General features: G+C 40.6%; 1 long non-coding RNA gene across 2 annotated transcripts; it reads right to left on the reverse strand.

Moving 5' to 3' along the window:
* Positions 1–1,805: 1,805 nt before the first annotated feature.
* Positions 1,806–6,080, reverse strand: LOC137468417 (uncharacterized). 2 transcript variants are annotated; one of them, XR_010995925.1, is made up of 4 exons: positions 5,360–6,080; positions 4,025–4,128; positions 2,356–2,541; positions 1,806–1,992 (listed from the first exon to the last, which is right to left on the reverse strand). It is a non-coding gene; the product is annotated as an uncharacterized lncRNA (long non-coding RNA). The 2 variants fall into 2 exon arrangements; XR_010995924.1 differs by lacking the exon at positions 5,360–6,080 and adding an exon at positions 4,762–4,820.
* Positions 6,081–13,363: the final 7,283 nt, after the last annotated feature.

The following is a 13,363-nucleotide window of genomic DNA, read 5'->3' on the forward strand; positions in this document are numbered from 1 at the left end:
CAGTGGGACGGTTGAAAAGAAAAGCTGCTTTTACTTCTGTTGCTGTGTAATACAGATCACAGTCAAAATTAGAAAATTACAGAGAAAACAGATTCTTAGGCACAGTATAGTGTTGCAATCCATTAGAAATAAAGCAGTGAAGCAAAAAGCTGTAAAGTTGCTGTACTTTAAAGGAGTCAGTGTCTAACAACACCTGCAGTATTCTAAATATAGATACAACCGAAATAGTTCCAATGCAATAGCTCTTGTACATGAATGGAGATTAGTAGACAAGTCTTCTGTAGTTAAATAACTTTTACATTGAGCACTTTGAAGCCTGTAGGCATATGAGAACAAAAACAACACTGAAGAAATTAAATTTTGCATGAATTTTTTGGAAAAAAAAAAGAAATAAAATCTACTTTTGTCCATATTGAAAAGGGATGATTGAACTTTTTCAGCTTAGAGGCAGGCTGTCTTTTATCAGTGGTATAAATATTACCACAAAAATATTCCATTGGTTTCAATTTTATTTACCAATTAAATGCACACACTCCAGTCACAAAAATATAGAACATTGGGAGCAACAGGTTTTACTTGGATACCTAAAACTAGATTAGTAAGTCAAATGGTCTTGGTAGGGCCAAAAAGATATTTGTTGCCTTCAGTTACTACTTGTAGAGCCTACATTAAAGTGCATCCCATAAGACCAAGCCTGTAGCTGTTGGGGTGGTATTCTATTGAAGACTCTGACTGATTACTCATTTCTAGGTTTGCTCTCTTGTCACTAAAGAGGAAAAATTATGAGCTTGAAAGTTATTTCCTTCAAAACCATAGAACAAAAATCCAGGGAAAGAAAAAAATGCATATGTGTGTGTTTTCTCTAACACAAGGGAGTTCTCATCCAGGGTAGATGCTGCCTTTTTATATAGCTATGAGAGGGGATATAATTGTAAAAATTACCCCATGTAAAGCATGCACATTAATCAAACTCCATGCAACCTGAGCCATGGAAAGAGTAAGAGGAGCAGGGTAAAATGCATTGTATTTCATACTGATCGAAATAAATAGTTCCATGTCTGTTTAGCCAAACAGTACGTGCCAGTTTCTGAAGGCAAAATGAGGTAATGATACTGTAAATATTTAATTTATTTTTCTTATAATCTCCAGTCTTTGAAATGGCTTATTAAATCCCCCAAAGCTACATATATAATGAACTTTCGATAGTTGAGGTTACGGACTCAATCATGCAATGGAGCCAGGGTTCCAGAATGTCTCTATTAATTTTCGCAGCAGCAGCACTCTGCAGTCTTTCCTGCCCTGTTGAACACTCCTAATTTTGATTCATTCTGCTGGCATTTTAACCTGAAGGTGTTGCATATCAGTAAAACCTTACAAAGGAAAGGCCTTGTAAAATCACGGCTCAGGCCTGTTACTTTGGCTAAGCAGAAGAGGACTGTGGGAAAGATCATCCTGTTTACATCCTGGTGTATCGTGGTTGGTTGAATTTTATTTGTTATGATTTAAAAATATGCAGCTGATAATGGGTTAACTGCTTAAAAAGGCCTGGTTTTTGCAATAAAGCAGCTCTCCTTTGCACCTGTCTGGGGACTCTGCATCACTACGGATCCTCACCCCATATGAAGGTATTAAAATAAAAGGGGGATGTTGCAAAGTCTTCAATAGTTTCTTGGTAGTATGCCATCCTGGCCAAAAGTTTAGGAGTGACTTTATTCGTATTTCCTCACTATTCCATCTCTTGGAATCTCTTATGCCTACAATAAAGAGAATAACAAAGCTCTAATCTTCAACAGTTTATTTGACAATCTAAGAGGCACTGCATACAGGCTAATGACCATGATATTTCACAAAATTTTCTTGCATGCACTTATCAGGCTTTAATGGATCTGTCAGTGATGCTGACTGTGGTTCTGGAGCAGATCACTTGGTTACCCACTGCTCCCTCAGCTACAGAAAAAATTCTTGTCCAGAAAGCCTCTGTATTTCCAAGGGCTGAAGGACAGGGGTGTGCCAAAAGAACAGATAAGATCAAAACTCTGTCTTCAGCAGAACTCAAATGAGATTATGAAATTCTCAAACGGAGTTACACCCATTTTTCTCATCCTTGTAAACAAGGAAATGCTTCTGCCAAGCTGGTCCCCCCCAAAACTTTCTCCACTCAATACCAGTAGCCAGTTGGAAAAGAAGATAAATAAAACTATCTCCACAGGTTATGGTAACATTACCAGTGACAGACCCTGTGGCTCCCATTGTGTGACACCCTTGTGGTGCCACAAAGCCCAGAAGGCATCAAAGAACAGCAACCTTGGGGAATTTCCAGAGGACAGTGATCGCAGCAGGAGTTCCTCCACTCACCCCACTCCTCCAAAAACATGATACTGTGTTGCCCGTTTCCCTGGTCAAACAGGGTTCTTCTTCACCAAACCATTTTAGGAATGAGTTCTGGAAAACCCAAAGCATTTCTTCCACACTACCTCAGCTTTCCAAGGAATGAAGAACAGATTCCTTTTCCTAGCTCACTCAATTGCATCCGGATGCTTCCTAGAAAGTGTAAAAAGAAGCGTCTGTGTCCCCAGCCAACCTCCAAGGACACCTGGTCAGTGCAACTGTTCAGGCGTCAGGGCTTCTATTTTGCACGCCTCTGGCCAAATGTTCAAGACAACATACTCGTGATGGCATGCTCACGGCTCACAGCCAGGCTCTACGATGTCAAGAGGTATAAAGCATGAGCAGCTGCGACCAGCTGCACTCCCATCCTACTCCATGGGCACCAAAAAATGCAGAACCTGAAACCTAGCAAATGGAGGTATTCCAGGGATTTGCATGAAGAAATGGAATCCTTCTTCACTCCAAGAGATTCTTGCATAAAGTAATATTGTAGGAAGGCTTCACGGCACAGATTAATAAAATTAAGTTTGATGAAAGTAAGTGCTAGACTCGGAATAATTTTTTACATCTGTAACAGTTTCCTAATTAATTATACAACTTCTTATAATAATTGGCTAATTCTGTTTTTAACTCTGATGATAGCACACAAGCAAATTTTATGTGTAATGGTGACTTGAACAACTCAAATTTAACCTCATTTCAAACTGATTTTATTATCCTTTGTGTCCTTCCTCTTGCAAGTTTTGATTAATGACAGAACAGCTCCTGTAACCCTGTGGTTTTCAAGTTTCTTTTATTGCCTGTTGTGTGAAAGTTCAGCCAGTAAATTATTTGCCTCCTTTTCTTTCTCCTTTTATTAATTTGCTACCAAAAAAAGCCAAAAAGGACACAAAATTAGTCAGAATTTCTCTTCATGAAAGCTGCTTTTAAATTGTATGCCCCTTAGTATTTTGTCATTCTCAATGAGTTTGTTAATTACTGTTCTGGTTGGTACTTGGTTGGTATTTCTTTGGAATTCCTCTAGTATGAGTTCAGTGCTAATGGTATTTCTGTTCTTCAGGATAATGGAAAAATAAAATACCTATAATTTAAATGGTACTCCTAGGGTTAGAGTTTGATTCAGGGTTAGGGTTTCATCTCAATGTGGCATAATAAATGTGAGATGAACACTTGTAGATATTTATTAGCAAGTCATCTGTTCCACTCCTCATCGCTTCTGGAGGAGAGCCATCCAACCGGATGGTCACTGTAAATGTCTGTCATCCCAGATCCTGCTGCCTCTTATTCTTGTCGTAGCTGTGCAAGAGCCATCATAGTTGTGTTCTACTTCTGTCAGCTGTGAAAAAGGATACTATGGCCAAGTTCCATGAACACTGAAATATTGCCATCAATCCACAGTCATCCACAGCAGCCAGAGCTAGTACCCCATGCTCTCTTCAAGGGTAATGGAAGGAAACAGAGAATTGTCCCTTATACTTGCCTAACTTCTCACAGGCATTCATTTTAGGATGACACATATCAGCTTTGATGGTACATTTCCCTGTTCATTGCTTATGAAAAGAGCCTATAATGTAATCTAAGGCTAAATACATCACCTTCAAACACTTAAATTAGAGCTAATGGGTTCTACCCTTACCTTTCAGACTTCATAGAGAACACATGTCAAGAGGATTTGGATATCTTCACATGCAGACTCTAGCCTTGTCACAACCACTGGCATAAGCTCAAATCTGATTCTGTCTACCATAAGAAATGGAAATTGGTGTGCCCATATTTCCTCACATTCGTGTAGCAGGTACCTGACAAAGTCATAATAGGCACAAAAAAAAATTTCAAATCCATACACACACACACCCAGAAGAATACCAGCATAATCAAGCACATACTTTAGGTGCTCCAGAGTTTATTGTAGCTTAAAAGTAGATGAAGTGGGTTTTCTATCCCAACCTATGGACTACAGCAGACCAGCTAAAGGAAGAAATCTTGTTCTTCCTGTCAAAGGGAAAGAGCAGACACCTGTTGAAATGCTTATAGCCTAAATCCTCTCATATCCTCACAAAGTAGGTGAAAAGGATTATTTCTATAGCAATGATACCTACAGGTTCTGGGCCAAACCCAATGTCCTGGCTATGCTGGACCCTGCATAACACCTAGTACCTATCCCAGTAAGCTTCCCTCACCCTCACTCAAGTAAGGTAACTTCAACCCAGAACATATGTGGAAGCATTCATGAAGCACCATCTGCAGCCAGTAACAATGACCAACACACTCAAGTGATGTGCCAGCAAACACAGTTATAGGAATTTTGGATGTCATGCTGTTGACAATATCTACACCCAGCTGCTTGGGAATGCATGTCCCAGGAGAACTTACCTTCCCAGCTTTGGGTCTGCAAGCCCTGTGCTTAAGATTGAGTATATTAACACCTCCCCACCCCACCCTGAAAATCAGTTTGCATTTGAGATTACACAGGTGTATATGGAGATTATACAGGTGTGTATGTCTGTGCAGGTCCTGCCCTGAGAAATTGCCTTAGGTGAAGTGGAAAGAAGCAATGACATGCATCCCCTCTTACTTTTGTGTTGATGGTAAATAAAGTTCCCATCTCCCCATTTACTCCTTTAACATAAAGGATGATTTTAACAAACTGTATGGACACATTCACAATGGTATGGAATGACATGCATGTGTTGCGTGCTGGAAAGAAAGCATTTTCAGAGTTAGAAAGCCATCATCTGCATATGTACACATTCAGTATTTGCAACACACCTTGTGATACTCTGCTGGAAGGTGCCAGCAGCATGGGAAGCATCCTGAGTGCAGGTTACAGCCCCAGAAAGATTTCTCCTTACTGGACAATTACCCAGCTACATTCAGGGACCTAGAAGCTTTAAATTTCTTTATTGCAATGGATTCCAACACTGCTGATTTAACTAATCTCTCAGGCACTCTTCCTAGCCACAAGCTTTACCTGTTTCTTCATCAAAGAAATGAGACCACACAGCTCAGGTGCTGCAGAACCAGAGACTCTCCACCCTATGTGGATTCTTTAGCATCTCCTTGCTCATAGCTCTAAGCTTGTGAGCATTTGGGTGTTTCATTTTCTTTATTCTGCCACCTGTGGCAAAGGAGACAAAGAGTCACACAGACTAGCAGGCACTCCAAAACTCATTTACTTTTGTTTTAAAGAAAATATTTGAAGAACTGTGCAAAAGCTAAAAAAACAAGTGTCATCCTTCCAATTCAATCTTTTATTTTCAGATGGTGTGGCATACATTCAAGGGTGGATAAAGAAGGATGAGGAGATGGTCTGTGATTAATAAAGGCATCAAATCAGTTCACAAACACAAAAACTGGAAAATTTTCAAAAAAGTCAGGTGCACAGTGAGTGGAAGCTGTTCCAAGTCTTATGCTCATACAGCAGCCAACAGATGTTGCACATCCATGTCTGAGCAGCCAGCTGTCTTCTCATCAGTATTAAGTGTTCAGTTGACATTAAAGGGACAGATAGAATTAAATCTGAGAGCTCAGAAACACAAACAGCTTTTCTGAAGCTTGCTATGTATACAAATTATTATATCTATTCTTCCTTTTTTTTCCTCAAACAAAAGTATTAATGAACACATTAAAAATGAGAAGAATAATGAGAAGAGCGGCCATGGACACCTAAACAGCTCAATAATAATATATTAATATTCTCCAGCAATAAATGCAAGAAATATATGGAAACAACATAATAAATTTTCAAAATATTAGTATCAAAAATACAGGAAAGAGACAGAAACAGCTGCTAAAGATCTTTGATACAGTCCTATTAGTGTCTTCCCTATCCTGGGTTTTGTGACCTGCTTTGTAAAGAAGTTTCAGATTTTCAAACTGTGTCTGACAGCTCAAAAATGTCACCACTCTTGCATAACAAAGAGAGGGAGAGAGACATAATTTGGTATATGTCATAGGTCAAACAACATCTACTATGTCAGTAGATATCCACTCTGACTCCACCCTGACATGGCTGGAAAAGCCAGATGTTTGTGTGGCTTTTCCTTCCCTGGATGTCTTTTTCACCCAAGGAAAGCCTAGATACCTGAGAAAGGAGTGGGCAGTGGTGTCCTCTGCCAGGTCCCCTGATGTGGGCAATCAATGACTATTAATACAGGATTTTCCTTCTAGTGAGCTGAACCATGGTTTTGATATCAAAGTGAAGAAAAACAATTGAAGTTGTAGATTAAAGAGCTTACAATATCTTTGCAAATAACAATATCTTTGCAAATAAGTACATACTTATTTTTAAGAAATTAAATTAACCATTCTCAATTTATTCACCCTGAACTGAATCAGTAGATTGACTTTTAGATTATTACGCTAAATTTTAAATGACAAGAGGTAGGTGAAGAGAATTTTAGCACTTAAATTTTTGCTTCAAAACTTCTTTCATTTTATATTAAGGAGGAAAAATGCTAAGAGATGGTGAGTGGCTCTGATGGCAGAGAAGCTCTGGGGGTAACGTGTTGTAGCACAAAAGGTGCTGAGGGGTTGGAGGGAAAATTCAGCAAATTTAAGAGATTTCTGTATTATACAAATAATCTGATGTGGACTGTGCATGAATTGGGTTTATTTGGATACCAGTGTCTTAGTAAGATGTCACAGTTTTTCTCTAGCAAGCTAACTAAGACTAAGACATTTGTGATTAATACAGATAAGTTTCTGATGCTGAGTTCCACATCCTATATACATTCTTTATTCTCCTATTTGTCCTGGTAACAAAAACATGGTGTCTGAACACATACTGTACTGCTGGTCATTAGGTGAGAAACTGTAGAGAAATTTATATACTTAGAGAAAATAATGTAGAGACCATTACTTTTCAGTCCAAAGTTTCCAAAATATTTGACAGTGCAAATTCCTAACCCTTCCTAACTTGCAAGACTTCTCCTTTGTATTTACCTTACTTTGCACTCCTTGAAATCACCTGTGGAGAGCCAGAGATGAGCAAAAACCTAGAAATAGAGAGAGTTCCTTTTTTTCTTCTATAGCCAGCAGCTTAGGAACTTGCTGAGTTAAACCTTACCACATTATGTTAACAGCTCCTGCCTTCTATTTTATTTCTATCAGGTCTTTTCCATCAGTTTGTCATTGAACTCCACACATTTATTCTCTGCTTTTTTTTCTTGCTCATCAAATACATCCTTGTCTTCATTTTCACAAACTTCTTTAGCATGTTTGCACTGTGTTGTTATCCCTTACTCTCCATAAAGATGCTGATTCCAGCCAATAACTGGTCATGTGTTACGTTTCTCAGTGCATCCCTTTGGCACTTCCTCCTTCAGCCATCACATTATGAGTGATGGATGCCACAAGCATTTATGGAGTGAATGTGTTGTGCTTTTCAAAGCTTTCCAGCAAAAATCTTGAAACTCTTATGCTGCATGTGTGCTGGAAGTATTGTCCTCCCCATGCTGACCATTAATGACTTCTCGATTCTCTCTATTTTCCTGTCTGCTTGTTTGTGCCCACTCAAGTGTTGTCTCAAATCTGATGAACAATCAGAAGAATTGTGCTGTCAATAATGATTACAAAGGGAATTGGAGAGAAGAAATACAGTGATAAGTATGGGTTACAAAAGCTGAAACACTTCTCTTTCAAGATCTCTTAAAAGTGAGAAAAGGAAGCAGATTCATAGCACTGCAGCTTGTCAGGCTGCTCTGTGTTTGCATGGACAGGGAGCTGTACATCAGTCACTTTGCCCACCTTGAAAATGTAATAGGCTCAGAAGTCCAGGCCCAGAAAATTCTGCATGAACCTAATAATAATTTATATAAAGGTACACTGTAAAGTATTCAAGATCATCCCTCAGTCCATAAAATCCAGTACTGAGAGCTACTGCTTTTGTGGAGAAACGTTTCTGGGGCACGCTGCCAAGGGACAGTGAGAGTCTTTCAGAAGCACATTTTTGCCCACAGCAGATGGAAGTAGCAGCCTTTAGTTGCAAACAGAAGCCTAACAACAGCAAGAAAGGGCAAGACCATGTAAAAACAGTGGCACAGACAAAGCTGATGATGTTTTCAAGGCAGATGTGTACCACAAATACCTTGTGAAGGGAATGTGCAATGAGCAGTAAGGGACCAAGAATCTTCTCATGAAGTACAAGTCAATTACTTATATATCCTCCTATATTAACTGATTATATCTATTAATGTACTCTGCTAAGTATTCATGTGTTCACACATTTTATGTTGAACACTATGAACATACTCTATTCCCAGAAATGTTCAGTACTCATGTTCTATAGTGAAAATTCATTAGTAGTTGAATACTTGTAATTCTTGTGCAATATACCAAAAAGATTTGTAACCTTGTAAGTGAACTCTACAAACAAAGAGATAAAAATAAGCTCTGATCATGCCATTGTGGGTGTGTTTGGGCTTTTTCTTTTTTTTTTTTTTTTAACCTTTTGAGTAGAGGGTAAGCTAAAAGAGAAATACATGATGAACATGCCCTTTCTCTTGCAAACAAGTGAGCTATAGATGTTAGTGCTGGAGCTATAAAATTTTGGTTTAGCCTTCCCTATATGTTCCATATATAATCCATGTGTATGCAGTGCCAGGGTTATTCTGCCATATCTTTAGCAGTTGATAGTGCTTACTGCAGATATATCCAACCACTCTTACCAAAGAGCCCTGAGTCCTACAGCTCCTGTCCATAGCCCCACAGATGAGACTATGCCCATGATAGTAAGAAGGCCTGGCAGAGAGGCTGTGAACAGATGAGGCTTTTTGGCTGCCCAGGGGCACTTGATGCCATGTTTACATCCTTCTTGTGTCTATCATGTATAATGAGCAAGTATACAGGCAGGTTTTGGGAAATTCAAGGAGGTTTTCCCCAAAGGATGCATTATACTCAGTTGTTCCAACCATCTGGTGTGTTTCTGGCTGGGCAAACATAATTACAGTTTCCCCCTGCCAACACACTTACCAGAGAGATGTGTGTGATTATTCTGTCTTTGGGGAAGCCTGGGCATCTTGGGATGTACCAAACAGACTTGTCACAGTTTAAGAAGTATCTCAGCAGCAGCACGACTGGCTCTTTGACAGACTGGCCTGGTAGGTGTCTAATTTAGGATGAACTCAGTAGCTCTCCAGGCCCCAGTAACTCTAAGGACTTGATCTCCATTGCTTGAAATGGAACTTGAGATATGTGGCTCACAGGCAGTCACCTATATTTAATACCTACATTTAGATGTCTGCAATCTGGAGCTGAATTACACTCCATATTTCTCATTAGAGCTCAGGACCTGGCAAAAATACTCAGACAGAAGCATCTTCTGAAACTCTTTGACCTCCTTTATTCCCATTTTTTCCCACTACTCTGAAACAGTCCTCACACACCTCCACAGTTAGGTCAACTTTGTTGTCTGTCACTCTGACCTCCAGTTCTGAGCCTTTTTACTCACACTGAATGGTATGAGTCTCTTTTACAAAAAGACATGAGACTTTGAAAGCCCAAAAAAGCAAAAATTTTATCTCCAGATCCCCCACACATTAAATGTTCATAGGTTAATGGATCAATAGATGTCCTTTTGAGAACCTAAAAGTGTAGTTAAGAATAATCTTACAACTGAACAAGACTGGGAAGCTTAATGCCCTCAAGCAACATGATAATGGATTTTGGCTCAACAGGGCAAAAAGCAGGGAGGGAAAAGAGCACACTGACAGGGCATGTCTGAGCAGCAAAAATTCAGAAACATACAACATAAAAATTAATAACTCCAAGCATCAGTTAAACCTGAAAAACAGGTCTTGATACTACTCACTAATATTTTTGTCTTAAAACAATGTGATGCTTCTGAAAAGTAACTGAGTCACTTTTGTAATCACAATGAACTGCCAGAGGCCAGAAGCTTCAATAAACTTAGACCAAGAGGGAAGTCAGTCCCCCTCTATGAGAGGAAATACCTGAGGTCTCAGCCTTGACCTACAGGTACCAGTAGGATAGTTAAGCTCAAACCTGCAGCACTTCTTTTTCTCTGGTGAATTTGATAAAAATGCTTCTGAACCTGATAAACATGAGGTAGATTAAGACTGTATCTGCACAGCTGCAAATGAATCACATTTTATCTCAAAAGAAGGCATTCAGTTTGTTGATTTTCCTAACCAGCTAACTCCTCTCTGCTCTAAAGCATTACAAAAGAGCTCTTACAGAAAAAAACAAGAGTGATTAATTTTCAATTCCCAATGCTTTTCCTCCCCATTACACAGTTTCCTTGTACAGAGACAGTTCTGAATACCTGAGCAGAAGGGGCAGTCTCATGAATCCTTTTTAGGTGGTTACAGCCTTAAAATGTGCCACTCCAGTTGCCAGAATAGAGGCAGGACCAGTTACTAGATGCCTCAGGGAGGTGGCTTTTTGTCTAAGCGAGGGGAATCTTTCTGCTTCTTGTGACAGATGAACTGATAAGTGGCTGGATGGGGACTGCAAGTGACAGCAATGGAAAGTGGATGCTTGCCATGCCAATATATCTCAGAGACCAGATGGAGTTTTACTGAGCAAAATGTATATTTTATTGCTCCCTATGAATGGATCAAATAAGTTCAGCAATAATCTGGTTTCCATATAATGGGAGAAAGCCTTCATGGCCACTCAGAAGGCAGTGTCTTAAAAAGCTTTTTTAGAGCATCTAACTCACCAGCTGACAACTGGACTGAAGGCATCTTACAGATTTGGTCCCTGTTGTTACCAGTTGCAGAAACTGCTCACCTGTGACTCGTGCAGTATTGTTTGGGAATGCTCAGCAATCTGGTCAAAGTGTGGGAGGCTCTGTCCAGCTGTGGTGCCTTCCCCTCACATTCAGCATAGTGCTGGGATCCACTTTACAAAAGAAAACACAGAGCAGGGATCAAAGTGGGCTCTACAGTGGGACAAGGAGGTATTCAAGCAAAAATACTGGGGAGAGTAGGGATACAGTATTAGGGGTGCTAGCCTGAGGGAGTGGGATGTATCACTAAAGAATGGGCAAGGTAAGAACAATGTCCTGGAATCATTTGCAGAGTCGAGGTAGCTGAAGAGGGGGTACCCCCTCTCTCTGCATTGTGCTGAAGGGGTGGGTTAGCGTGACAGGAGATCAGCCAACACTGCAGGTTGAAGATGATGCACGATCATATTGCACCCTAACTGGAGCTCTGCATGCCCTGCTGAGTTTTGGCCACCAAAGACACTCCAGTTATCATTCTGTCACAGTTTCCTCCACCACAGTACCAGGGCTCGCTTGCTAAGGTGTCCAAGTTTCACCACAGACACCTCCCTCCATCCATCAGGATCCTGCCTGGGTGGATTTTGGGGAAGTGCAGACTGTGTCTGCCTGAATGCCAGCAGCAAGAGCTGCTTCTTCTTGCACAGAGAGAATGGGAGCAGAAGGTCACTGTGGACAGCCTCCTGCATGGCATGGGAAGGCGGGGGCCAGCTGACACCCAGTGCTGAGCCACAATAGGGCTGGCAAGGAAAGGGGCTGAGAGCAGACAGGCATGGAGGGAAAGCCCTGGAGCTAAGGAGCACCAGCAGGATGTCTTCAGGGCAGTGAGACTTCCCCCTAACTGGATACTCACTGAGAGTTTAGTCTTAATTTAATCTGTCAGTGAGACTTGGGTTTGATGGAAGACACCGGTGGGAGAGAGCAGGAGGGGTGGGTTGGTGCAGAGTGGTGACCCTGGCATGGGCTGCCTGTACTCTTAATGTGAACCTGGAGGGGACAGCAGGAGCTCAGGACAGAAGGGCTACCTGCCTCCCTTCCTTGCTGGCCACGCATCCTCTTTCCTGACACATGACATTTGGCAGAACTAGTCCTGGAGAGTGATCCATCAAGGCTCTCCTTTCCACACCCTCACACAAAGTTCTCCCCCATTCAGATCTTTACTGCTCCTTAACTCTTCTTCATGAAAATGTGCTAGTAGGAGAACTGGATTCACTGATGTGGTGTGCCCTTCTGGAAGGGTGTTAAGAGCAATGAAGGATAGAAAATGAAAGTGGGGGGACTGAAAAGTTTACTTCACATGAAAGGATGAGCTTCTTTGTGGAAAACCATTTACCAAATTAGGTATTTTTTATTGCCATGTTATTTAGGGCTTGTCCCAAATAAAATAGGTCCTATTTTAATTATTGTGATAGAACTAAAGCAATGCAATTTCCCTGCTGTCTCAAGTTCTGACATGTCAAGTCTATAGCTGTATTTGTATAAAGGTGCTTTCTACTGGGATAGCTATTCCCATACAGCAAGGAAAATCATCATTTGGATGTGTCATCTTTATAATGACATAGTTATATCCACCCTCTTACCCTATTTTAGCTTTTATTTTTACATGACCTTCTCCCACAATGGGATTCACTTTCCCCATAGAACTTGCAGAGCTGGCTTTCGTGTGGAGAAAATGAATTGCTGCTGCCCATACACTTACACAGCTGTGGCAATCACAGGAAGTAATGTACATGCATATAAGCTGACTTTGAAGTAGAAGATGCTGTAACCAAAACCAAGATACGTGTGTTTAATTCTAACACCTGCAAATTGAAGTGCAGGCATATTAAGGACTAGAGTATATTTTCTATATATGAGAGCTCAGGAATATGTAATAGGAACAGCTCTCACAGGGAGGAAAGAGAACTACAGCTTTTTCCTGTAGGCAAATAGATTATGCACAACTCCAGAAGCAACTGGAGGCAGACATCACCCGTGGCATTACAGCAAACAGAGCCTGACTACAAATGCAAAGCTTAGGGGCTGCAGGGGAAGCAACTACGGAGTCTTCAGAGAAACCTGGGGACACAACTGCTAAAGTTCATATGCTGGATCTATGAGATAACTAGCAACACATTACAGGGGGAAAAAACCCAGGGAAGCAAGGTACCTGAAAAAGGAACCTTTCAGTGTTCAAATCCCTTTGTGACTACAGCATGTAGCCTTCCTCCAGCAGTCATGTTCAATATC

Source organism: Anomalospiza imberbis, chromosome 2, assembly GCF_031753505.1.
Source record: "Anomalospiza imberbis isolate Cuckoo-Finch-1a 21T00152 chromosome 2, ASM3175350v1, whole genome shotgun sequence".
Taxonomy (NCBI): Eukaryota; Metazoa; Chordata; class Aves; order Passeriformes; family Viduidae; genus Anomalospiza; species Anomalospiza imberbis.